We start from the raw sequence: 25,075 nt of genomic DNA on the forward strand, positions 1-25,075 counted from the left end.
CATAATTAGGTTTATATCTAACAGTTTTTCCTAAAACATCAGAAGAACTTGGTGGGGGGGGGATCTGTTTAGATTTTTCTACTTTCTTCCATACAGGATTCTTCTGTGTGAGGATTTTCCTGAGATTCTGCTATCAGCACTGGGCAATCATTATGGCATATTTAACAAAATACCTAAGAGATCCCCACTTGATTCCACCCCTTGTCAGTTCTCAAAGAAAGAAGTGCTTTGGAGCTGCACCCCCCACTGGCCATGCCTTGCAATGATTAAGGAACAAGCTATCATAAAGTATGGAAAGTTCTATGTGAAGCAAAAATTTATAGCAATAATAATAATAATAATGGCTAATATTTATGGCCTGCATTCTATGTTCAAGTACAGTTCTAAGTGCTGTATTGCATTGACCAGTTTAGACATCAAAAAAGCCTTTGAATTACGTAGGCTTTTAGATGATGTCTGTAATTTCACAAAGTGATGACAGTTTTGACAGCCTCTTCCATCACCTTGTAAGTGTCAGGCTCTAGAGATATAATTTGTGACTTAATGCTGCAGTGGTCCAGGATTTCTTGGACTCAAACATCCAAAAGTAAAATTAGCATCTAAGGGAAAAAAATGTGTTTCCCTGTGGGTAGACAGCAGGAGATGAGAGTGAGGTATCATTTTGTAGGGTCAGGGGACACAGGGCATCTGGCTCTTCTCCACCTCAGCAGTGTATGGGTGTAGAGGGTCCACTAGATATTTACAGAGTGGAAGAAGTCCTGGAAACATTTTTCCTGAGCTCAGCACACCCACAAAACTACATAATAAATTGACACTTAAGAAAAGGATATTAGGGGCAAGGGGGGTTACTGCAGTTCCATTCTTTTTTAACACTCCCAAAGAATCCAGAAGCCAAAGCTGTAGTAATCTCAGGACAATAAAATATGGTTAGAAATAGTGATGCAAAAGAATTCAGATAGAGCCAAAGCTCATGAATGTCAAAATTCTCTTTTTTTGACTTTAAAATAGATCTTTTTTAAAATACAATGCTACAAAGACTTAGAAATGTATTCAAAGGAGGTTGCTGGATCCTGAAGTTAGCTGTTCTAATGCCTTTATTCAGGAAGAGAAGATCAAGGAAAATATAGGTCAAACTCGACTCATTTGGACTGACATAGGCGCATAGTTTCAAACATGTTGGAAACTTCACTTTAAGGTGCAGTGGAAAGAAAATAGGTTTTGAAGTCTGAAAGATCTGGAATTCAAATTCAGGTCCATTGCATGTTTGGTGTGACCTGGTTGTCTGATATAACCTCTGGAAGCCTTAGTTTCCTCATCTAAATCACAGGTTATAAACGCTTACTTTACAGGGCTGTGGGAATCAGTAAAGAAAATAATGACTCTAAAGGGCTCAGCAGTAGCTGGTGCCTGGCAGATCCCCAACATCAGTGTGCACCCCCCACCTCAACAGCTTTCCTTCCTCCATGAATATCAGAGCCTCAGAAACTACCCAGATACGGTGAAATTTCAAATATTAAAGAAGCTTTGTTAATAATTACAAAGTGAGATGATAGTGCTTTCCTACCTGTATAACATACTTACAGTTTTAAAAACACTTTTCTCATCCATTATTTCACTTTATTCTCAGTACAAGACTGTATCGGGGTAGGATTTTACAGATGAGGAAATCGGTGCTCAGAGATATAAAAGGATTTTCCTAAGGTCAAATAACTAACGACTAGCAGACCTGGGAGTTTTTCTTCCTCAGCTATTAGACTAGTTTATTTATTCAAAAATATTTGCTGATTATGTATTTGATGCTAAACACTATGGTGGATTCTTGGGATAGAAAAATATACAAGATACAGTCTGATCTCAAGGAGTTGACTATAGAGTAATCTTTTGATGACCTCACATTATTTTATTTTGGTCTAATGCATTTAAGAATTAGAAAGAAAACATGCTATTAGCACATTATTCTAAGTTTGGAAATGCCACTGATTTATATATTAGTTCATTTTTTCTTTAAAACCCAGCTGTAAAGGGGGACCCCAAAGAACTAGCCAGAAATGCCAAGATATGGAGATATCTTCAGGTAACTTTTAAAGTTGGGGGGAAATCATTCTAAAATAATAAACATTTCTTCATAGGCCATGTTGTAAACTTTAATCTGGAGGCCACATAGTGTCTGGTGGTCTCCTTTTAGTGAATGCCATAGCCACTGACAATCATACATTAGAGCAGGGGTCCCCAAACTTTTTACACAGGGGGCCAGTCCACTGTCCCTCAGATCACTGGAGGGCTGCCACATACAGTGCTCCTCTCACTGCCCACCAATGAAAGAGGTACCCCTTCCGGAAGTGTGGCAGGGGCCGGATAAATGGCCTCAGGGGGCCACATGTGGCCCGTGGGCCGTAGTTTAGGGACGCCTGCATTAGAGGGTTGCAAATGGTGATATTATGATTCAGTCATTTCTTCTTCATTTTAGCTGCCATGATACTATCACAAGAAACTTCCTCTTATCAACTATGTATTTAACACTTCAAGGTATAGTTCACATAGGAAAGCTAGATGAATGCTTGACTCATTCTGTTTACCGAGTTTTCAAAACAATAGGTTGCTTTCCTAGAATCCTCCAAAGGGGCTTTTTGTTGATGCTGTTCATTTGTATATCGTTATGAGCTCATGACTCTAAACATATTTAACAAGTTTTAGTTCATTGCAGTCATTACCCTTATTGATGCTCAAATTATCTAATTTGGGACCAATCGGAGCTTATTCTGGTAGACACTGAATCCCTTTGATACAACCTTTGTAGCTGTTTATGTGTATTCTTAAAGGATCTTGCACGTTGCAAAAGTCCCATTTAAAAAGACCAAGAAAGATGGCATTAGAACTTGAAATCACCTACAGTCCCTAAAGAACAAAGTGGTTGCTGCTCAGCAGGCAATCCTGGCCAGCATTAGCTGTGCTCCACGCCTCCTCCCTCCCTTCCTCCCTCCCAAGCTCTGAAACTGCTGTTTGTGCTAATTACACCTGTGCACTGAAGGGGAAATACACCAGACGCCATCTTTTCCTTTCATATGTTCTATCTAAGCCTCAACATCAGGGGTTTTCTCTTTCATTTTTTCCTTTCTATTTCTTCTTAAGCTCACATACACACCATTTTCCTTTGTGCTAGGAACGATAGGAGGGCTACTGATTCATTGGGACTAGATTCCAATGTCATACCACAAACTGTTCTAGGAGAATGCAAATTATCCTGGAATAATAGAGGCCTACTCAGGTTCTCTGCAAAATCCACTTACTCATGGCAATAGCCTGAGTTCCTTCCAGAAGCCCAGCTCACCACGTGGACACTCTATGGAATCTTTCAGCTGCAGTGGGCTTCAAAGCCCTGCTGTAATTCTGCCTAATTAATAAAGCAATGACAGAAATGTAGAAAAATATGTGCATGATAATTTAAATCTCTCTGGAAAAAATAAAACAAACAATTTACTATGTCTAAACTTTGTCTTGGGCGCTCTCTTCATCAATTCAAGTGTGTAGCGTGGTGACCTTAAGATGCAAATATTTTTCTTCAGGCATGATTGAAGCATCAGAGGCAATAACTTTCAACATTCACTTCTTAGAGTTTTAAAAACACACAAATGAGGACACTTGGTTTCCCAGTTTTCCTCTGCTCTTTGTAAATCTGAGAAAATAATCAAAATAAACATTGGGCTGCTAAAGGTGGTTTTTTTCCTTTTTGCAATCAATACATAGATTAAAAACAAGAGGAGACCCCTCTTAAGAACAGAATAATACAACTGTAATTCCCTTGCTTTGTGAATATCCCTAAATGTGCCCCTCCACATTTATTATTTCTCTTAATGATAAGAATCTGAGTTTAATAATCAGAAAACATACCTAGTAGTCTTTTAAAATTGACACTGGCTACCATCTCTGAGTCCTCCATTGAAATTTATGAAATTTGCTGATGCCAATATAAAGTGAAAAACAATTCAAAAATCACAGAGCTAACAAACAAATAGAACCAGAGAGTGAGAGAAAACAGTTAAAAACTTTTCAACACTTCTCAATTGGGATTCATTATAGCCACAAGGGGGCTCTCAAATCTTTCCAAACACTAGGTAAATGCTGAGAGCTGTTTTTCTAGTAATTAATTTCCACAAATCAATATTACCTATTAATGCACATTACAGAGACGAGCTATAGACTTCTGACACTTTACACTCAAGTTAAAGAGAGCATTTCCTTTAAAAATTCAAGGGACCCACGGTGATTGTAAGTCAAAACTAAAATGAGTTGCACCTGCGATTTCCTGCGTCTGCTCTAGCATAAAAAATCCCAACACTGCAAATTTTATCAAAGGTTAAAACCAAATTTGAAGCACTGTGTATATAATGGAATACATTGACCTTCGATGGATTTTAAAGGCTAGCCACCTCCTTCTGTCACATCACGCACCCCAAAACAGCCATGGAGGCCAACACAAAAGTTAAAATGCAGTGACCCTCTCTTGGGGCAGTGGGAAGTTGCTGGAGCCATTAGTTCTGGGGTTTTCAACTCATGCTGAGAGCTTGATGGTGTTATAGTGTTTGCAACTTGCACCACAAAAGATACTTGGAAGGAAAAAGGCTATTTTAATTTTCTGTTCAAACCAGAAGACAGGGGCAGAATCTACTGTAATACTTGGGCAGGTTGGGAGGTTTCAGCAAATAAAGCCAGACTGAAAATTCAGCATTCTCCAGAGCACTGGCAGAAGAGAGAATATCTATCACCTCTACCATGGGGAAAATATGGGAACAGAAGGGATCCAAACACATTCTGTCAGATTAGTTAATACATCATAATCACCTTTGCACACACTCAGAAATCACCTCTGAGCTTTGATATGAAATGACTTTTGGATGACTACCTTTTCTGTCATGGGAAATGTTCCCAAAGACAGCTAAGGATTGGTAACAGTTCTGCCATAGGGTGTTGAATTTTGGAGTGTGGTCCTTTTCCCTCTGTACAGCTTGCTGACCTAGAACATGGAACCATGAGAAGTGGTAAGAAAGGATGGAGATACCCACTAAAGCAACACAGTTGTACCACATGATCAGAGTTTTCCCCACATCATGCTTCACTTTCATTCATTTCTTGAAATTAAGAATGATCATAGACTAACTCCCTGTCTCTGGAAACACAGTGCTCAGCCTGTGACTCAGGCACCCAAGAGATACATTCTTGAAAAACAAAGTTCCCCCTCATGAAATCCTATATTGCTTGGCATATGGCTTAAATACAATTTGAACTAAGCCTTAATATTCCCTGTAAACTTTTAGCTAATAGTGTTACCGGACTAAAGGGGTACATTTGCCTGTGTGCAACAAAGCCCAGTAAGAGATGAACAGGAGTTTGTAGCAAAGAAAGGGTTTTTTTCAGGAAAAGGCCCACGCTGAGTCACAGAGAAGCCAATGCTCAAAGATCTGGCTCCCTAATGGCTTTCAGGGGATGGGTTATATAGGGGGAAAATCACTAATCATAGTGACTGAGGGAGTTAGGGTCAAGGTCAGGGTCGTGGTCTCTGCTGGCTGGTTGATGCTAGGGGATGGGGTGGCTGATTGGTGTACCTGGTCTTGATGTCAGCTATGGTGTCCCTTTCTCTGGTTTCCCTGATTTTCTGGGCCTGTAGCTGAAACACAATTGAGGCCTAGATGTTATCTCTAGTTATTGATGTTGATCAGAACCTCATTGTCCTGAGAGCTCAATGAGTAAGGGAGTGGTCCTGCAAGGAGAAGAAGGCAGGTGAGTCAGGCTGCTGATTGAGGCTTGCCAGAATCCAAACAAAAGAAAGGAGAAAAGACATATTAAAGAAATGAAGTTTCTAGGCTAAAAAAATAATACAAAAGACCAAAAACTGGTTCTTTGAAAAGGTAAACAAGATTGACGAACCTTTAACCAGACTCACAAGAGAGAGAGAGAGAGAGAGAGAGAGAGAGAGAGGACTCAAATAAAAAAAGTTAAAAATTAAAGTGGAAAAGTAACAACAGACATTGCAGACATACACAGGATTGTAAGAAAATATTATGAAGATCTGTATGCCAAAAAATTGGACAATCTTGGTGAAGTGGATAAATTCCAAGAAACATATAATCTTTCAAGAATCAATATGGAAGAATCAGAAAACCTAAACAGACCGATTACAACAAATAAAATTGAAAGAGTTATCAAAAACTCCCAACAAACAAAATCCCTGGGCCAGATGGCTTCACAGGCAAATTTTACCAAATATTCAAAAAAGAATTAACACTTATCCTTCTAAAGCTATTTCAAAAAATTCAAGAGGAGGAAAGACTTCCAAGCTCCTTTTATGAGGCGAGCATAATACTCATTCCAAAACCAGATAAAGACACTACAAAGAAAGAAAACTATAAGCCAATATCTCTGATAAACGTAGATGCTAAAATTTTCAACAAAATATTAGCAAACCAAATCCAGTAATACATGAAAAAAATCATACACCATGGATTTATTCTGGGGAGGCAAGGCTGGTACAATATTTGCAAATCAATAAATGTGATCCATCACATTAACAAAAGAAAGGATAAAAATCATATGATAATATTAATAGAGGCAGAAAAAGCATTTGATAAAATTCAGCACCCATTTATGATCAAAACTCTCAGCAAAGTGGGAATAAAGGGAACATACCTCAAGATGATAAAGGCCTTTTATTACAAACCTACGGCCAACATCATACTCAATGAGCAAAAATTAAAGCCAATTCTTTTAAGATCAGGAACATGTAGGGATGCCCCCATTCACTACTCTTATTCAACATAGTTCCAGAAGTCCTAACCACAGCAATCAGACAACAAGAAGAAATAAAAGGCACCCAAATTGAAAAAGAAGAAGTAAAACTATCATTATTTGCTGATGACATGATACTGTACATAGAAAGCCCTAAAGTTTCAGTCAAAAAACTACTGGACCTGATAAATGAATTCAGTAAGGTGGCAAGATATAAAATTAATATCCAGAAATCAGTGGCATTTTTATACACCAGCAATAAACTGGCTGAAAGAGAAATTAAGGAAACAATTCCCTTCACTATTGCAATCAAAAAAATAAAGTACCTAGGAGTAAATTTTACCAAGGAGGTAAAGGACTTGTACTCAGAAAATTATAAAAAATTGATAAAAGAAATCAAGGAAGATACAAACAAGTGGAAGCATATACTATGTTCATGGATAGAAAGAAACATCATTAAAATGTCTATATTACCCAAAGCAATCTATAAATTCAATGCAATTCCTATTAAAATACCAATGATATACTTAAGATATAGAACAAATATTCCAAAAATGTATATGGAACCAAAAAAGAACATGAATAGCCTCAGTAATCTTGAAAATGAAGAATAAAGTGGGAGGCATCACACTTCTTGATATCAAGTTATACTACAAGGCCATTAAACTCAAAACAGCTTGGTAATGGCATTAGAACAGGCATATAGATCAATGGAATAGAACAGAGAACCCAGAAATAAACCCACGCCTTTACAGTCAATTGATATTTGACAAAGGAGGTAAGAGCATACAATGGAGTAAAGACAGTCTCTTTAACAAATGGTGTTGAGAAAATTGGACAGGTACATGCAAAAAAATGAAACTAGACCACCAACTTACACCATTCACAAAAATAAACTGTAAGTGGATAAAAGACTTTTAAGTTGTGAAACCATAAACATCTTGGAAGAAAACATAAGCAGTAACTCTTTGCTTGTAGCAATATCTTTGCTGATTTATCTTCATGGGCAAGTGAAATAAAGGACAGGATGAACAAATGAGACTATATAAAACTAAAAGTCTTTTGCACAGCAAAAGATACTACGAACAAAATAAAAAGACAGCCCACAAAATGGGAGAACATATTCGCAATATGTCTGATAAGGGGTTAATAACGAAAATTTATAAAGAACTTCTTGAACTGAACACCAGGAAGATAAACAATCCAATTAAAAAATGGGAAAAAGAACTGAACAGACACTTCTCCAAAGAAGACATACAGATGGCCAATAGGCATATGAAAAAATGTTCAACATCATTAATCATTAGAAAAAATGCAAATTAAAACCACAGGGAGATACCACCTCATACCTGCCAGAATGGCAATCATTAACAAAATAACACACAGTAAATGCCGGCGAGGGTGAGGAGAAAAGAGAACCCTCCTGCACAGCTGGTGAGAATGCAGACTTGTGCAGCCACTGCAGAGAAGTGTATGGGGTTTCCTCAAAACATTAAAAATGGAACTGCCTTTTGTCCCAGCTACCTCACTTTTTTTTGTTGTTTGTTTGTTTTTTTCATTTTTCTGAAGCTGGAAACAGGGAGAGACAGTCAGACAGACTCCCGCATGCGCCCGACCGGGATCCACCCAGCACGCCCACCAGGGGCGACGCTCTGCCCACCAGGGGGCGATGCTCTGCCCATCCTGGGCGTCGCCATGTTGCGACCAGAGCCACTCTAGCGCCTGAGGCAGAGGCCACAGAGCCATGCCCAGTGCCCGGGCCATCTTTGCTCCAATGGAGCCTTGGCTGCAGGAGGGGAAGAGAGAGACAGAGAGGAAAGCGCGGCGGAGGGGTGGAGAAGCAAATGGGCGCTTCTCCTGTGTGCCCTGGCTGAGAATTGAACCCGGGTCCTCCGCACGCTAGGTACCTCACTTTTAAGAATATGTCCTAAGAACGCCAAATCACTCAATCAAAAGAAGGTATGCACCCCCATGTTTATTGCAGCATTGTTTGTTTACAATAGCCAAAATCTGGAAACAGCCCAAGTGTCTGTCAGTGGATGAGTGGGATTAAAAATCTGTGGTACATATACTCAATAAAATACTACGCAGCCATGAAAAAGAAAGAGATATTACCTTTTGCGACAGCATGGATGGACATGGAGACTATTATGCTAAGTGAAATAAGCCAGGTAGAGAAAGAAAAATATCATATGATCTCATTTCTATGTGGAATCTAAGGAACAAAGTGAACTGAGGAACTGAATAGAAGCAGAAGCGGGGTCACAGGGAGTTTAGGTACAGCTGTCAGATTAAGGGGGATGAGGGGATGGGATTAGAGAAGGTGAAGGGATTAGTGAAACTATATATACATAACACAGAGATATAGATAACGGGACAGCAAATCCTAGAGGGAAGGGGGGAGGACGTTGGGGGGAGGCAGACAAGGGGGTATAAAAGGGACATGGGGGGTGAGGAGTGAAGGAGTTATAGTTGGTGGGACACTTGAATCCATGTAAACACAATAAATTAAAATGAATAAAAACTATATGAAAAAATAAGAAATGATGTTTCTATGTGGTACAACACTTTTTAGAGTTAGTACTTCCACAAGTCGAATTCCAAGTTTAAATACCAGTAGTCCCTCTTAATTTGCCTTACTTATAGAATTTTAAAAGGTATCTGCTAGGAGGCATCTTTTTTTTTTTTCTAACCCAGACTTCCATTTAAATCCTTCCTATGCATCACTTTACAAGTTACTTCTGTGCTTTCCCACGTCTATCTTTAAAATAATTTTTCTCATTCAGGCACCCTCCAAATGTTGACCTTCTAGAGTGGAACATCCCTTGTTAAATCATTCCAGCTATAAGCTAGGACTGAAGTTCAATCTTTATGCCCAGATGAGGGCCTGCAGTTGAGACCTGCCTCAGAGCCCTGCCCCTCCAGGAGGGCAGCTGGGAATGGTACAGACCCTGTGAAGAACAGAGATCAAGCACCAAGCAGGTGAAAACATCCACATCCTTCATAGATTACAGGGCATTTTGTGTTTGGACAAGGCACCTCTAACCAAGTTTAAGCATATAGTTTTAAAATACATTTTGATCCTTGTGCTTGAAATAACTCAAGATGATAAAGAGAAGAAATTTCTCACCTCTAAGGAGAAAGCAGAAGTTATAGACTGCATACTTCCCCTCCCCAGTGGTGGGATTCAGCCAGTTCGCACCTGTTCAGCAGAAGCAATACCTAATTTTTATTGAGTTAGGCAAACTGGTTGTTAAAATGGCACTTGTAGTCAGGGTTCTCTCTAAGGTGGGTGCCTGGTCAGCCACCCAATGTGGAAATCACAATCTTATATTCTTTACTCTTTTTTAACATCCATCTGCGCAACAGCATATTCTAAGCTCCCATGGTAATGTTCATTCCGTCCATAGGTGAAAAAATTGCAAGTGAAGATGCCAATCAAGAAGCAATATGAGCCCTGGCCGGTTGGCTCAGTGGTAGAGCGTTGGCCTGGCGTGCGGGGGACCGGGTTTCGATTCCTGGCCAGGGCACATAGGAGAAGCGCCCATTTGCTTCTCCACCTCTGCCCCCGTCTTCCTCTCTTGTCTCTCTCTTCCCCTCCCGCAGCCAAGGCTCCATTGGAGCAAAGATGGCCCGGGCGCTGGAGATGGCTCCTTGGCCTCTGCCCCAGGCACTAGAGTGGCTCTGGTCGCGGCAGAGTGACGCCCTGGAGGGGCAGAGCATCCCCCCTGGTGGGCAGAGCATCGTCCCTGGTGGGCGTGCCGGGTGGATCCTGGTCGGGCGCATGTGGGGAGTCTGTCTGACTGACTCTCCCCGTTTCCAGCTTCAGAAAAAAAAAAAAAAAGAGGCTTAAAGAAGCAATATGAAAATATCTTAATTAACAGTTTTATTGTTTTTTGTTAGGTATTATTTAATATTTTTTTTCATTAATATTTTAAAATTCTTTCTTATAACATAATCTAGTTTTGTGTACTTCTTTTATTGTTCTTATTGAAGTATTAAATGTATGAAATAATAAACTACCCTTCAGTATATCAGTTTTTTTTATACTTAACATGGTCATTACAGCAGAACCAGTTGTTAAATTATTTGAATCCCACCACTGTGCCTCCCCAAAAGAGTATGTTGAAATCCTAAGCCCCAGTGGGATGGTATTAGGAGGTGAGCCCTTTGGGAGGTAATTAGATTTAGCAGAGGTCATGAGGGTCAAGCCTTCATGTTAGGATTACAGGTATATCTCAGAGATACTCCAGCTTCAGTTCCAGACCACTGAAATAAAGTGAGTCATAATCTTCTTTTTTATTCATTTTAGAGAGGAGAGGGAGAGGCAAAGAGAGAGAGAGAGAGAGAGAGAGAGAGAGAGAAGGGGGGAGGAGCTGGAAGCATCAACTCCCATATGTGCCTCGACCAGGCAAGCCCAGGGTTTCAAACCGGCGACCTCAGCATTTCCAGGTCGACACTTTATCCACTTTTGCTGGTGGAAGGTATTGCCTTCACTATGTAAAAATGCAACATCTCTGAGGTGTGATAAAATGCAATAAGATGGGTTATGCCTTAGTGTTCTCCTAAGAAGAAAGTGACCAGACTTCACTCTCTCTGCATTGAGAATACAAGACTATAAACCAGGAATGAAGGACGTGCTCCCCAGACACAAAATCTCTTAGCACCCTGATCTTGAACTTCTCAGCCTCTAGGTTGGTGTTTTAGAAAAATAAGGGAACCCTTTCTCCACCATCTCTCCCCTCTTATAGAGCATATTGTTATAGTGGTATTTGACCATGATAAAACCTGCCCTCTAAAAAAATCACATCATTAACTTATTTGAAATAAGGGGTTGGGATTTACAGGGCTATTTTTTTTCAATTTAGAATGCATTAGCCCAAATTCTAGTTTTTATTAGCCAATAAAAAAACCATTATTGATCTCCAATTGAGAGGTATTATAGATTGAATTTATCTTCTTCCAAAAGATGTTAATATCCTAATCCTCCAGTACCTAAGAATGTAATTTTATTTGGAAATAAGGTCTTTGTAGAGAATCAATTTAAGTTTAGGTCACTGTCTAATCCCAATATGATTGGTGTCCTTCTAAAGAGAAATTACGACACAGAAACAATGTAAAAAGGGAAGACAACGCAATGACACAAGGAGATGATGGCTTTCTACAAGCCAAGGAAATATGAGGCTACCAGAAGGAAGAAGAGAGGCATGGAGCAGATTCCCCTGAACAACCCTAGGAAGGAACCAACTCTAGCAACAACCTGATTTTGGACTTCTAGACTTCAGAACTGTGACAGAATAAATTTCTGTTGTCCAAGCCACCCAGTTTGTGGAACTTTTGCTGCAGCAGCTCTGGGAAACTACTACAAGGGAGATATTCTTTTTGAAGAAAACAGATGAACATAGTGGCAGAAAATACCCACACTAGCTACCAACATTGGTAAGCCTCATTCTTACCTATAAATATGAATGGACCACTAAGGATTACTAGACATTTGAGAAAGACTGAATAAAAAAAGTAACTGCCTGAAAGAAATAAGTAATTTAAGAAACCAAGGACACCTTTAAAAATATTATAAATGTCCTGAGAAGTTTTTGTATCTATTAAACAAGAACAGAATAGTAAGAAAAAGAAGTTTTTAAAAATTAATTGACACTCATTTATATGTTGGGCCAGAAAAAAAAATCGATAAGACACATGATAGGGTCCATCAAATCTTTCCAGATATGATGGGAAGGAGGCAGATATAAAAAAAAAAGAGAGAGAGAGAGAGACATTAAATTAAAAGACAAGGAGATGTAGTCTATAGGTCTAATAGCCACCTTGAAAAATATTTATGATGGAGAGTAAAGGAATAGAAGCAACCACTGGGAAATAAATAATAAAAGGAAAAATAAAATATTCCCAAAGGTCAAAATCATGAATGTTCAATTGAAAAGTTGTGTGGGTTTCAAGGGGTGAGAATGAAATTTTAGAATTCCAAAGATAAAGAGAAGATCTAAAAAACTTCTGGAGAGGAAATAACCTAAAAATAGTTTGGACACTTGAAATAAAAATCAAATTGCCAATTATTTTATCAGAATTCTGAACACTAGAAACGTTGGATCAAACTTTAAAACTTCCAAGGGAAAATAATTTTAAAAATTGAATTTTCTACCTAGTCAAATTGCCAATCAAAAGTATGGGTAGCCTGACCAGGCGGTGGCGCAGTGGATGGAGCGTCAGACTGGGATGCAGAGGACCCAGGTTCAAGACCCTGAGGTCGCCAGCTTGAGTGCAGACTCATTTGGTTTGAGCAAAAGCTTACCAGCTTGGACCCAAGGTCGCTGGCTGGAGCAAGGGGTTTCTCGGTCTGCTGAAGGTCCCTGGTCAAGGCACATATGAGAGGGCAATCAATGAACAACTAAGGTGTAGCAATGAAAAACTGATGATTGATGCTTCTCGTCTCTCTCTGTTCATGTCTGTCTGTCCCTATCTATCCCTCTCTCTGACTCTCTCTCTGTCTCTGTAAAGAAAAAAACAAACAAAAGTATGGGTAAAATAAAAAATATTGATATGTTTGGAAAATTTACCTCCTCTACACTCTGTGGAAAAAGAAATTGTATTTGAGAAAACATCCCATCATACGTCAAAAGGAATCCATGAAAAAAGGGGTGAGATCTAAGATGCTAGTATTAACCCTTTGCAAGGGAAAGATAATGATGAAAACTCTGATATCTCCAAGAATGTGAGAGAAAGTGGTTCACCTTCAACAAATACCAGATTCACAGATTTAATATTTTAGATAATTATGATAAAAGAGGCATAGAATTCTTTTCTTTATAAGAGAAAAGACAATTAGCAATCCCAGGAAAAACACAAAGCTGAAAAAAGAAAGTCACAAGCAGATGTGAAGCAAACTAAAAGATGACACTATTTTATGGATTAATGAGATATTTTGGAAGGAGACTCCATTTGTCTTTGGTGTGAATTGGAATAACCTATGTACATATCCTTTTTGTGTGTGTTTGAGTCCAATCACACCCTTTGTGAAGATTTTACCTGGTTATATTTTGCGTGTCGTTTATTGGCTTTCTACTTTTGCATTTTTAGAATCATCCTGTAGAACAAGGTCAGAAGCCTATGTCACATGGATGGCCAGAAAGCAGATGTTTACAAAAGCCTTACAGAATGAAGGGAGGATCAATAGTTGTTGGGGGGTGGAGTGAAATGATGGGGATACAGAAAGAACTAAATGTGCATTCACTTCTTCATTGTCCACAATGAAGAATCAAGATATCACTAGCAGACAGAGAAAGAAACAAAGCTTTATAAACATTTGTTGAGCCCCTACATAGCAGATGCAGAAGTGAAAGCAGCGCACCAGTAAAGAGGTTGTGGTTCAGTGGTATTATTCCTTAACAGACAGTGAAAGAATCAACAACAGAGCCTGCGGAAGGGGTACATCCTTCTCTAGAAGGATAGGTGCATGTTGATGCTTTTTACTATCCTATTCAGCCCAAGTTCCATTACATGGGACATTTTCTCCTAAAGTTGGAGGTAGAAGTCACACTATACACTTTTCCTATGTTTTTAATACTTTCTTATTTTTTTCTTTTATTCCATATTGTCAGATCCTAGTATAGCTGAAGGGTAGGTAAACCTGCACTTACGCTACTTCCGGGAAGAAAATTACAAAATTCATCTTGATACTCAACTAGCAAGGGCTTAACGTATATAGTTCCTCTGCCAGGCCAGAAATAAGATTATAAGGAAGGCAGAGTTGAACTCACAAACACTGTAATCACAGAAGAGGCACAGAAAGAAGCAAACCCTGTGCTTGTCTGAGTCCTAAGAAACTCATGATAGGAAGGTGATAACTCTATATCGGATTCCTTCAAGTTCAAATCCACAGTAGTCACCGAAAACATGAAACCTTCCATTAAATCCTAAATCAGGTATAAAAGATATATGACACCACTGTCCAACAGCATTACCTAACAGGTGTTTGAATGTTCACTTTTAAATACAAAGATAATTCCTTTTCTTCAGAAGGAGGAAAGACACCACATATGATAACTGTGACTTATAAAAAGAAATGTATATTGGGTTGTTATTTATCCAGTTTCTGGCACAACTTTTAAAACCCTTGGAATGTCCTAAGTGGTAAGAGTTTGAAGGTGTCTTTTGTTATGCTAATGAGGCAAATTTTGTGAAGCCCTAGGTAATTTAAGGATGGGGGCTGGTTGCCTGTAAACCCAACAAGGATTAGAGGATTGAAATTTTCAGTCCCTCTGTCCCCATAAACCCAAACCTCTGGGGAGGGTAGAGGGCCCTCCTCAATCGCCAATAGCCAATGATTTAATGAATCATACTTATGAAATGAAATCTCCATAGAAATCCAAATAAAAGGGCGTGGGAAGAACAAGGCATGAAGAAAGGGCATGGGGCTTCCAGACCCTTTCTGAGTGTGCTATTCTGTCCACATCTCCACGTGCTCACCAGCCAGAATTTTTGTCCTATACATCTCTTCCTCTGACTGATCCTGAATTATTTTCTCTGGTAAAAAACCAGTGATCTAATAAGTAATATGTTTCTCTGAATGTTGTGAGCCATTCCAGCAAATAAATCAAATCCAAGGAGGGAGCTGTGGGAATCTACATATTGGAAGCCCAGGTGACGAGGTGAATTTGCAATTGACATCTGAAGTGGGATGGGGGAAAGCAGTGTTGTGGGACTGAGTCCTTAATCTGTAGGATCTGATGCTATGTCCAGGTAGATAGTTGCAGGATTGAGCTGTATTGTAAGACACCTAGCTGGTGGCAGGGAACTGTTTGGTGGTGTCAGAAAACCCCCTACCCACTATGATTGGCATTAGGATTAGACCATGACTGGCTGACAATTTTGTAACAAACAAGCAGAGCTTCACCTGTGGAATAACCAATATCTTCAATGGTTGGAATAACCAATATTTCAAAGTTTGAAGAATAAAAGTAATGGTTAGTCAGACTAACAATTGTTAGCAGGTAAATGTGCCTTCTGTGGAGACACTTTGTAGGGCCAAGGGCCACCGCCATCGTGGCCATGCACATGTATGTTCTCATTAGATTCAGGTAGAAGATTAAAAAAAAAAACAGTGGAGTCAAAAAACGGACTATTCCTCTTTTTAAGTTTCCTACTGGCTGACAAGCAAACACACAGGGAAAGACACTTCTCTTTCACTCAGAGCTCACAAAGCTACTGACACATCCTCCGATTCCACAACCAGGAGCATCTTCTCCAGTTTGTCCTATAACCAAAGGCCCCACCAGTCTCAGCAGAGTTTGCAAAAGCCCTCTGTTGCCCATCTGCCAACATGGCTTCTTACTCTGCAAAAATGGCTTCTCTCTTGCCCTGTCATCTTGGCTTCTCTCTCCTTTTTCTCCTTCTATCCATTTTAAACTTTTCTGGCATGACAACCTCTCCTCCAGAAAACATTAGCATAAGAATGACCTTTCCCAAGCAGGAAGGTAATTTGCAATTTCACAGATCACATACCTGGTGCTGCCCAGCGCCATTTTTAACAATAAAAGTGAGCAAACTCAAAAATACAAATTTTACAAACTCATTTGCCCAACACACCTTCACTGTCTTCATGTGCTAGTGAGGAGGAAAAATAATGTTGAAAGGTATTCTAAGAGTCAACCTTAGAATTGTTCTCAGGAGCCCTGTTTGTACTTAGTGACATCTACATTGGTATGTGTTTTTATATAGAAGAAGTTTTATACTTAGCAAGGAGAGGCTGAGGCCGGGTAAAGCAAAAACTCAGATACTTTCTAGAAGAAGCTAACTTGAATTGGGGACAAAGGAAAAAAAGAAAAAAGAGAGAGGTTTCAAGAAAGAGAATAGGAGTGATGGGTCAAGCATCATGGTAGAGGCATGTGGGCAAATATTGGCCAATAAGAAGTTTCTGGTGGCAAAAGGACTGAAAGATTTGAAGAACAGAGATGACTAATACTAACTTTTAGATTAATATCTGTGAGTTTCTGTGATGCATGCCCTGTTTGCAATCCCAAACCATCAGTAACATAAATTCCCCACAATTCCTAGAGTATTTGGGGATGATATATGTTCCTATCCCCCAGGCCCTGACTCTAACTGTATCATTTTAACCCACCCATGAGACCCCAGTTTCACCATCCAACCACATGTACTTTCAGAGCAAGACTCTCTCGTTACCTAAGTCTGCTTTGAGCATATTCATTCTGATCTGATAGACACTGAATTTGCTAGTTTGGCTGTAACTTGGTCTTGAGACCCAGATATTACTGCTTCTTTCACATTTCCTTCTTCAATGTCAAGCCTTAACATTCTTCATATTTTAAACAAGGTTTTCTTTTGGTAGCAAAAGACTAAATTATACTGATAGGTGCTAATGGTTATTTATCATATATGTTCAGCTTTCTAATTTGTTTTTAATGAGGTCTTCTATTCATGTTTCTTATTCATTAATTCATTCAACACATACTTACCTACCAACTATGTTACAGCTACTGGATACCCTGGCCTATTCTATGAAGTAATACTGTCTTTTTTTATATATTGAAATAAATGTATTTGCTTTCCATTATAGAAAAGATTGAATAATGTTAAGCTTTTATTTGATATTCTTTTCACAAATAACTGTGCTTTTCATATGTACATAGACCTCAAGACATTTATTGAACATTTTTCAAAGATTCTATAAAACTCCAGCCAAGTAGGTAACAAGAAATTGCTATTCTGATTCAAAGATGATTTAGGAACTGGGCCCAAATAGAAAAACCCTTTAAAAATACGACCATTTCTTCCTGGTCTTCTTTGCCAGACCAGTGCTGGCCACTGATGGTGCCTTATCACTTCCCAGCTAACATGCTGAATGGATATTCCCTTTGCTGCTCCAAGGTAACTAACAAGAATGGTTTTTCATTTCTGCTGTTGGTTTTATACCAGTAACAATATTCATTTTACTTCATTAACAAGAAAAAGATTCGCACAGTCTAGGGGGCCCTGCTGCTCCTTTATATAGAACATTGTTTCCTTATCACTTGTCCTAAACAGACCCAATGGAATTGAGAGGTCTCTAGATAATTTGTTTTTGGATGGCCCCTATTATTAGTACTTAATCTATTGTTTTCACTACAGAGGCCAATGATTAAGCTGCAGAAAAACTTGGATTCCTTACTTTTGACTAATACAGGTAATTAAAAAGTTACCTAAGCTCTTTAAGTACATTTTTGTTGTTGTTGTTGTCTTGTTTTGGGTTTCATGGACAGGTAAAGGCTAAGCAGATGCCCTCACCTCAACACACACACCCAGGCTCTAAGTTAGAAGCAAATTCCCCAAACTCATATTTTCCAACTGTTTCACTTTAACAACAAATCCATTTTTAACATTGTCTCAAGATTTGCTCATTAGACAGAATCCAAGTTTTGACACCACTTACTTGAACACATTATTTAACCTTTCTAAGCTTTACTTTCCTTGTGTCTAAATGGTGATAAAAATAGTAGCAACCTCAAAGAGTTCCTTTGTAAGGATTCAATGAGACACAAGGAAAAGTCTTAGCACAGAGTTTATCACATAGAAAGCATTAAATAAGGGTCAGCTAGTCTCTTCGTTCATAAGTTTTATAATAATAACAATCCAAACAAATACCTTTTCTTGAACACTTCTGATGGACCCAGCAGGAGAAGAAATAGGTCTGCTTTTCTAGTATTTCTCTCTTCCACCTCTTTGTCCCCCTTCCCTCACTGAAAGAAGGAGAAGGGATTTCTAATAATGTTGGTCAGAGTTTGGAACATGATGGAGCCACATTTTCCTGATATGAAGGGCTACCAAACTCTCAAAGTAAGTCACGTGTGAGATCACCCTGGACTTCATTCTTTCATGTTGGGGAACTAGGACATCTCACTTCGGTAAACACTTTCTCCAAGTCAGCTTCACCTGCTTTCAGTATTGCTGGCTATTGGATGTATTCACCGCCCTTAATTAAGAGGAACTTTAATTTGTATTTGGCATTTCTTCCTTGGTAAGGAACCCTAGTCATAGCTTTCTTGTGTGCTAGCCATAATACCATCTTAATAGAGTAGTACCAAGACCTCACTCTAAATCCCTGGCCCCAGGAACTGTGTCATGCTCTATGGAAACATAACTTCATGTGAGCCTCATAACCCTCATGGAGGAAGATGTCAGTATCTTCAACTTTCAGAGGACCAAGTGAGGTCTAGAAAGGTTACATTCTCTGTCTCAAAGCTAATAGTCTTACAGCCAGTATGTAAATCCAGGTCTGTCCAACTATGAAGCCAGTAACTATAAGTCTTATACTTCCCTGCCTCATAAGTGTTTGGAATTATAATAAGTACCAAGGATACCAAGATAATTAAAACATAGTCTTGCTTTCACAGAGCTCATGGTTGAGTCAGGGATCTGAGTTGATACAAGGTCCTTCTAAGCGTGAGCTTCAGACTCCCTTCACACATGACCTGAGCTACTTCTTAATGTGTGATTCTAGTCCCTTTGTCTGAGTCCATTTGGGCTGCTGTGACAAAAATACCATAGACTTGATCGCTTAAAAAAAAGTATTTATTTCTTCCGGTTCTGGGAATTGCAATGTACAGGATCAAGGTAAAGGCAGATTTGATGTCTGGTGAGAAGTACTTTCGGGTTCATAGACAACTGTCTTCTTGCTGTGTCCTCACAGGGTAGAAGGAGTGAGAGAGCTCTTGGGCTCTCTTTATAAAGGTACTAATCCTATCATCAGGACTCCATCCTGATGACCTAGTCTCCTCCCTAAGGCCCACATCTTTATACTATCCCTGTGGAGCAGGGGTCTCCAAACTTTTTACACAGGGGACCAGTTCACTGTCCCTCAGACCATTGGAGGGCCACCACATACAGTGCTCCTCTCACTGACCACCAATGAAAGAGGTGCCCCTTCTGGAAGTGTGGTGGGGGGCCGGATAAATGGCCTCAGGGGGTCGCATGTGGCCCGCGGGCCGTAATTTGGGGAAGCCTGCTGTGGAGGATAGAATTTTAACCTATAAATTTGGGGGAAAGATACAGATATTTAGTCCCTTTCCAGTCTCTACATATGCTTAATAAGAACCCCTATGAGATGGACCTAAGGATTCTACACTTTAAAATATGTTAAAACTACTAGTTTTAAATTTAAAAATAAAAGACAAAACTTTAAGAAGGAGCTTATTCTTAAGAAATCTCCCTAAAATATTAATTCTAAGGGTGTTCTTTTCCTCAAATATAACTTTCCAAATTCTTAGCCTGAAATATATTCTGAGATTGCTTAAATCCACCAAACATAATTCTTAGGAAGAATCATGTTAGCATTGGATTACAATAAAAATTTTATTACTAGGCTTCACTTAAAAAAAAAAAAAAAGAGGACATTATTAAGGGCTAACAAGAACCATTACTCAAACATGATGAATGTGAAACCAGAGGTCCAAGGGCTTTTTCCTTGAGTCTAGGATATTAAGCCAATAGCTCAAATGGTTAGAGGTGAATCTATAAATCCTCCTCAGATTAGCATGTAATTTGTTTGGGAAATTTTTGTTGTTGTTGCTTCTTTTTTCAAGGAGAGTAATACCACCAGTTAAAGAAAATTTTTTATCTTCTCGCATACTGTGTGCATCTTGCTATAGTCTAACTTATCTCCCTTTCCTAATTCCCATGGACCATTGCTTTCAGATGAATCATCAGATTAACTTCTCAAATCTTATGTCTACTCAAAGCCAGTAATAAGTTCCTGAAATTAGTCCCTCCTTCTTACTCCAACATGCAAAATTCCCTGCAGTATATGCTTGCTCAGCTTTTTTTTTCTTTCAGAATTGACTTCTTTTTTTTTTTTTTAAGTGAGAGGAGAGGAGATAGAGAGACAGACTCCAACATGTTCCCCACTGGTATCTACCCAGAAACCCCCATCTGGAGCCAATGCTCTACCCATTTGGGACCATGCTGGCAACTAAGCTATTTTTAGAGCCTGAGGTTGAGGCTCCACAGAGCCATCCTCAGTGCCCATTCTGATGTGCTTGAAACAATCAAGCCATGGCTGCAGGTGGGAAAGAGAGAGCTAGAGAGAGAAGGGGAAGAGGAGGGGTGGAGAAGCAGATGGTCACTTCTGTGTGCCCTGACCAGGATTTGAATCTGGGACAGTCACCCACTGGGCCAATGCTCTGCTATTGATCCAACTGGCCAGGGCCTAACTTCTTTCCAAAATTAAGTTTTTTCAAAAAGTTTATTTACTTAAGAGTCTACATTCCCATATTGATGCTTCCTCCTTTACCTTTTCTCTTACAACTGCTGAATCAGTAGGAATAGGCTGGTCATCTGCAGTAACAAAACAACCCTGAATTCTCAGTAGCCTCAAATAACAAAGGCTCACTTTTGGAGTTAGTCATGTGTCTATGGTGATTTAACAAGGGGCTGGCCTCATCTTATATACTACAGAGTCAGTGGATGAATTAGCCATTTTGAACATTGCTGTTTGTCATACCAGTAGAAAAAGAGAGCTGGACAAGACTTGAATAGGCAATCAAATGCTTTGACCTGGACATGACACATGTCACTGGCTCTCTACTCATTCATTAGAACTAGTCACATGGTTCCACCCAAACACAATGGAGTATGGATGTTCTATCCAACCAGTGGCTCAAATGGGGAAAAATATGGGTAACAGTGTCCATGACTAGCAAAACAGTTTTATTTTTTATTTATTTTATTTGATTGCAAAGTACTGTTTTAAATCCTATCATTATTAAAGGCTGAGTTCAAATATCTCCTCTGTTGCTTTTCCCACAGAGCCTGGCTTGATGACAGTGGTATCTTTTCCCTTCACTCTAAGAACCTTATTGTTGTTGTTCCGTTTATACGGCATGTTATATCTCAACATATTTTAAGTTATTATTTCATGTACATATGGCTTATTGCCCCTGTGACTAGAAACTGTGTGGTTCAAAATCATTCACTTGAACTACCACAATTAAGAGCACATAGTAGGTGTTTCACAGCATATTAAGCATTGACTAACCTTTCTAAATTACATGTAAAATATGGTTTCTGTCACACTATACTCTTCATTTTGTACTACTGTACATTAGAGCTTTGAATTCTCTGGTTATCCAGTTGAATTTTTTTTTCAGTTTAATTCTTACGACAATCATTTCATACACTGTTTCTTTATTTGTTGGTTTTATCCAACATTTATATTTTATCAAAGACTCATTAGATATATTTTTAATGTTTTATATATATTCAAAACACCTAGGACAGTACCTGACAAATAATAAGCATCCAATAAATATCTGTTGAATAATTCATTCCACATCCAAGATGAAGCTAAAAGAAAATCTCTCTTTTAGAGATGAAGAAATTGATGCTTAGGGACATCTGGAAAACAATGTAGTATAATATTCATATACAAAATATAACTTCTTTTATTAAAACTATTAAAAAGATATTGTTTTGATTTAAGGTAGAATTGATTTTTTTTATATATATATATACAAAGACAGAGATAGAGTCAGAGAGAGGTATAGATAGGGACAGACAGACAGGAACAGAAAGAGATGAGAAGCACCAATCATTAGTTTTTTGCTGCAACACCTTAGTTGTTCATTGATTGCTTTCTCATATGTGCCTTGACTGTGGGGCTATAGCAGACCAAGTAACCCCTTGCTCAAACCAGCAACCTTGGGCTCAAACTGGTGAGCTTTGCTCAAACCAGATGAGCCTGCACTCAAGCTGGCGACCTCAGGGTCTCGAACCTGGGTCCTCCGCATCTCAGTCCGATGCTCTACCAACTGCACTACTCCTGGTCAGGCTGATAGTTTTAAAAGTTTTAAGTTATCATTCTAGCTGGGATCTTGATGGCAATTGAGAGAAGCCAACCCCAGCTAACTTAGGTGGAAAAGAATTTTGCAGGGAAGGAGGTAAAGGAGAGTTTGCAGAAATGATAAACTGGATAAAGAATAGGTTCAGAAAGGAAAAGCAAGATCCAGTGGTGGGATTCAAATAATTTAACCGGTTCTCTGCCCTAATGACTGTTTTAAGTATAAAAAACCAATATACTGAAAGGTAGTTTATTATTTCATGCATTTAATGCTTAAATAAGAACAATAAAAGAGGTACACAAAACTAGATTGTTATAAAAAAGTTTTAAAATATTAATGAAAAAATATTAAATAATAACTAATAAAAAACAATAAAACTGTTATTTAAGGTATTTCCAGTGACAGCTTGTCACCCCCTGGTTGTTTAGCACTTTTTCTCTTTACGTTATATGTTTGTTTACTGAAGTAACAAACATGAAGGAATTAAAATGTAGTATTTCATCAATGGTATAATAAGTTTTATGAAATGAATAAATAAATATTACAAGCATAGTTCTGTCAAAATTTTTTTCACCTGAGGACAAAATGAACATTACTATGGTTGCTTAGAATATGCTGTTGTGCCCTGGCCAGTTGGCTCAGTGGTAGAGCGTCGGCCTGGCGTGCAGGGGTCCCGGGTTCGATTCCCGGCCAGGGCACACAGGAGAGGCGCCCATCTGCTTCTCTACCCCTCCCCCTCTCTTTCCTCTCTGTCTCTCTTTTCCCCTCCCACAGCTGAGGCTCCATTGGAGCAGAGAAGGCCCAGGCGCTGGGGATGGCTCCTTGGCTTCTGCCCCAGGTGCTAGAGTGGCTCTGGTTGGGACAGAGCATCGCCCCCTGGTGGGCGTGTTGGGTGGATCCCGGTCGGACGCATGCGGGAGTCTGTCTGACTGTCTCTCCCCGTTTCCAGCTTCAGAAAAATACACACACACACACACACACAAAAAGAATATGCTGTTGTGCAGATGAACATTAAAAAAAAGTAAGGCATGTAAATTAGTGATTTCCACATTGGGTGGCTGCCCAGGCGCCCACCTTTGAGAGAACCCTGATTACAGGTGCTATTTTAACAACTGGTTTGCCCAACTCAACAAATAATTAGGTATTGGTTCTGCCAAACCGGTGCAAACTGGCTGAATCCCACCTCTGGTAAGATCAAAGGGAGGCGGGGCCCAGCTGTAGTCCCAGGGCAGGAAGGCTGCTGAGGAAACCGGTTCCGGTGCCTTTGCCACTGGCCCCTGGCTCCGTGGCTGTGGGAATCTACACCCTGCTGTAACTCTGACCATCTTTAACTCTTCTAGGAGCTATGAGCCACTTCCTTTAGAACTCACAGGCTGGTACCAGCCTGATAGAGCCTTCTCATGTGCCTGTATCGTATATGCCCAATTGTGGAAGATGAGGTTCTGCCTTTATTGCATCTCGGTAACCCCAAAATAACAAAAGTAGTAAATGAACAAAATGGCAAATTTCCAATACAGTTATGTAAGACTAATCAGACCCCATGAGCTGGACTGGCATTTCTGACCTTGAACTACAATTAACACTTGTATTAAACATGAGAATGCAGAAAGTGCTTCCATATAAATGATCCCTTAGGATAGGAATAATTGCTATTTTCATTTCATAATAATAAAACCAAGGCTCTGGCCTGTTGGCTTACTGGTAGAGCATTTGCTCAGTATGTGGATGTCCCAGGTTTGATTCCTGGTCAGGGCACACAGGAGAAGTGACCATCTGCTTCTCCATCCCATCTCTCCCCTTCTCTCCCTCTTACTCTCTCTTCCCCTCCTGCAGCCACGGCCCGGATTAGTTTGAACACATGGGCCCTGGGTGCTGAGGATGGCTCTGTGGAGCTTTTACTTCAGGCACTAAAAATAGCTCAGTTGCAAGCATGGCCCCAGATGGGCAGAGCATCACCCCAGATGGGGGTTGCCAGGTGGATCCCGGTCAGGGTGCATGCAAGAGTCTTTCTTTCTATCTTCCCTCCCCTCACTTGGAAAAGAAGAAACAAAACAAAACAAACAAAACAAGTCTTAGGTAGGTTATTGACCAGAACAACAACACAGAGTAAGTCAGTGGAGGCAGAGCTTACACTTGTGTGTTTATTTTACCACATAATACACTTCAATCTATATTAGAATTCAATAAAGATAGAACATTTATTTATAAAAGATGGAAACAAGTTTTCTTTACTTAGAACACTACTTCACAATTTCTTTCATCTAATAGCACATGTAAAAAAATAATCATTGTTGTATAGCCTTCTGGGGTAAATGAATGAGGCTGCTCAGGTAAATCCAACTCTAATTAAATCCAAATCCTATCAGGCTCCACACAAAGCTGAGAACATCAATATTTTAGATTATCCTATGTGGGGAAACCCTGATTAAATAAAAAAAAATTATCTACAT

General features: G+C 39.3%; 1 protein-coding gene across 3 annotated transcripts in view; it reads right to left on the reverse strand.

Moving 5' to 3' along the window:
- Positions 1–25,075, reverse strand: part of HS6ST3 (heparan sulfate 6-O-sulfotransferase 3) — a 914,631-nt gene that overhangs the window by 16,107 nt on the left and 873,449 nt on the right. The window lies entirely within an intron of this gene.

The sequence above is a fragment of the Saccopteryx leptura genome, chromosome 4, assembly GCF_036850995.1.
Source record: "Saccopteryx leptura isolate mSacLep1 chromosome 4, mSacLep1_pri_phased_curated, whole genome shotgun sequence".
In the NCBI taxonomy this organism is placed as follows: domain Eukaryota; kingdom Metazoa; phylum Chordata; class Mammalia; order Chiroptera; family Emballonuridae; genus Saccopteryx; species Saccopteryx leptura.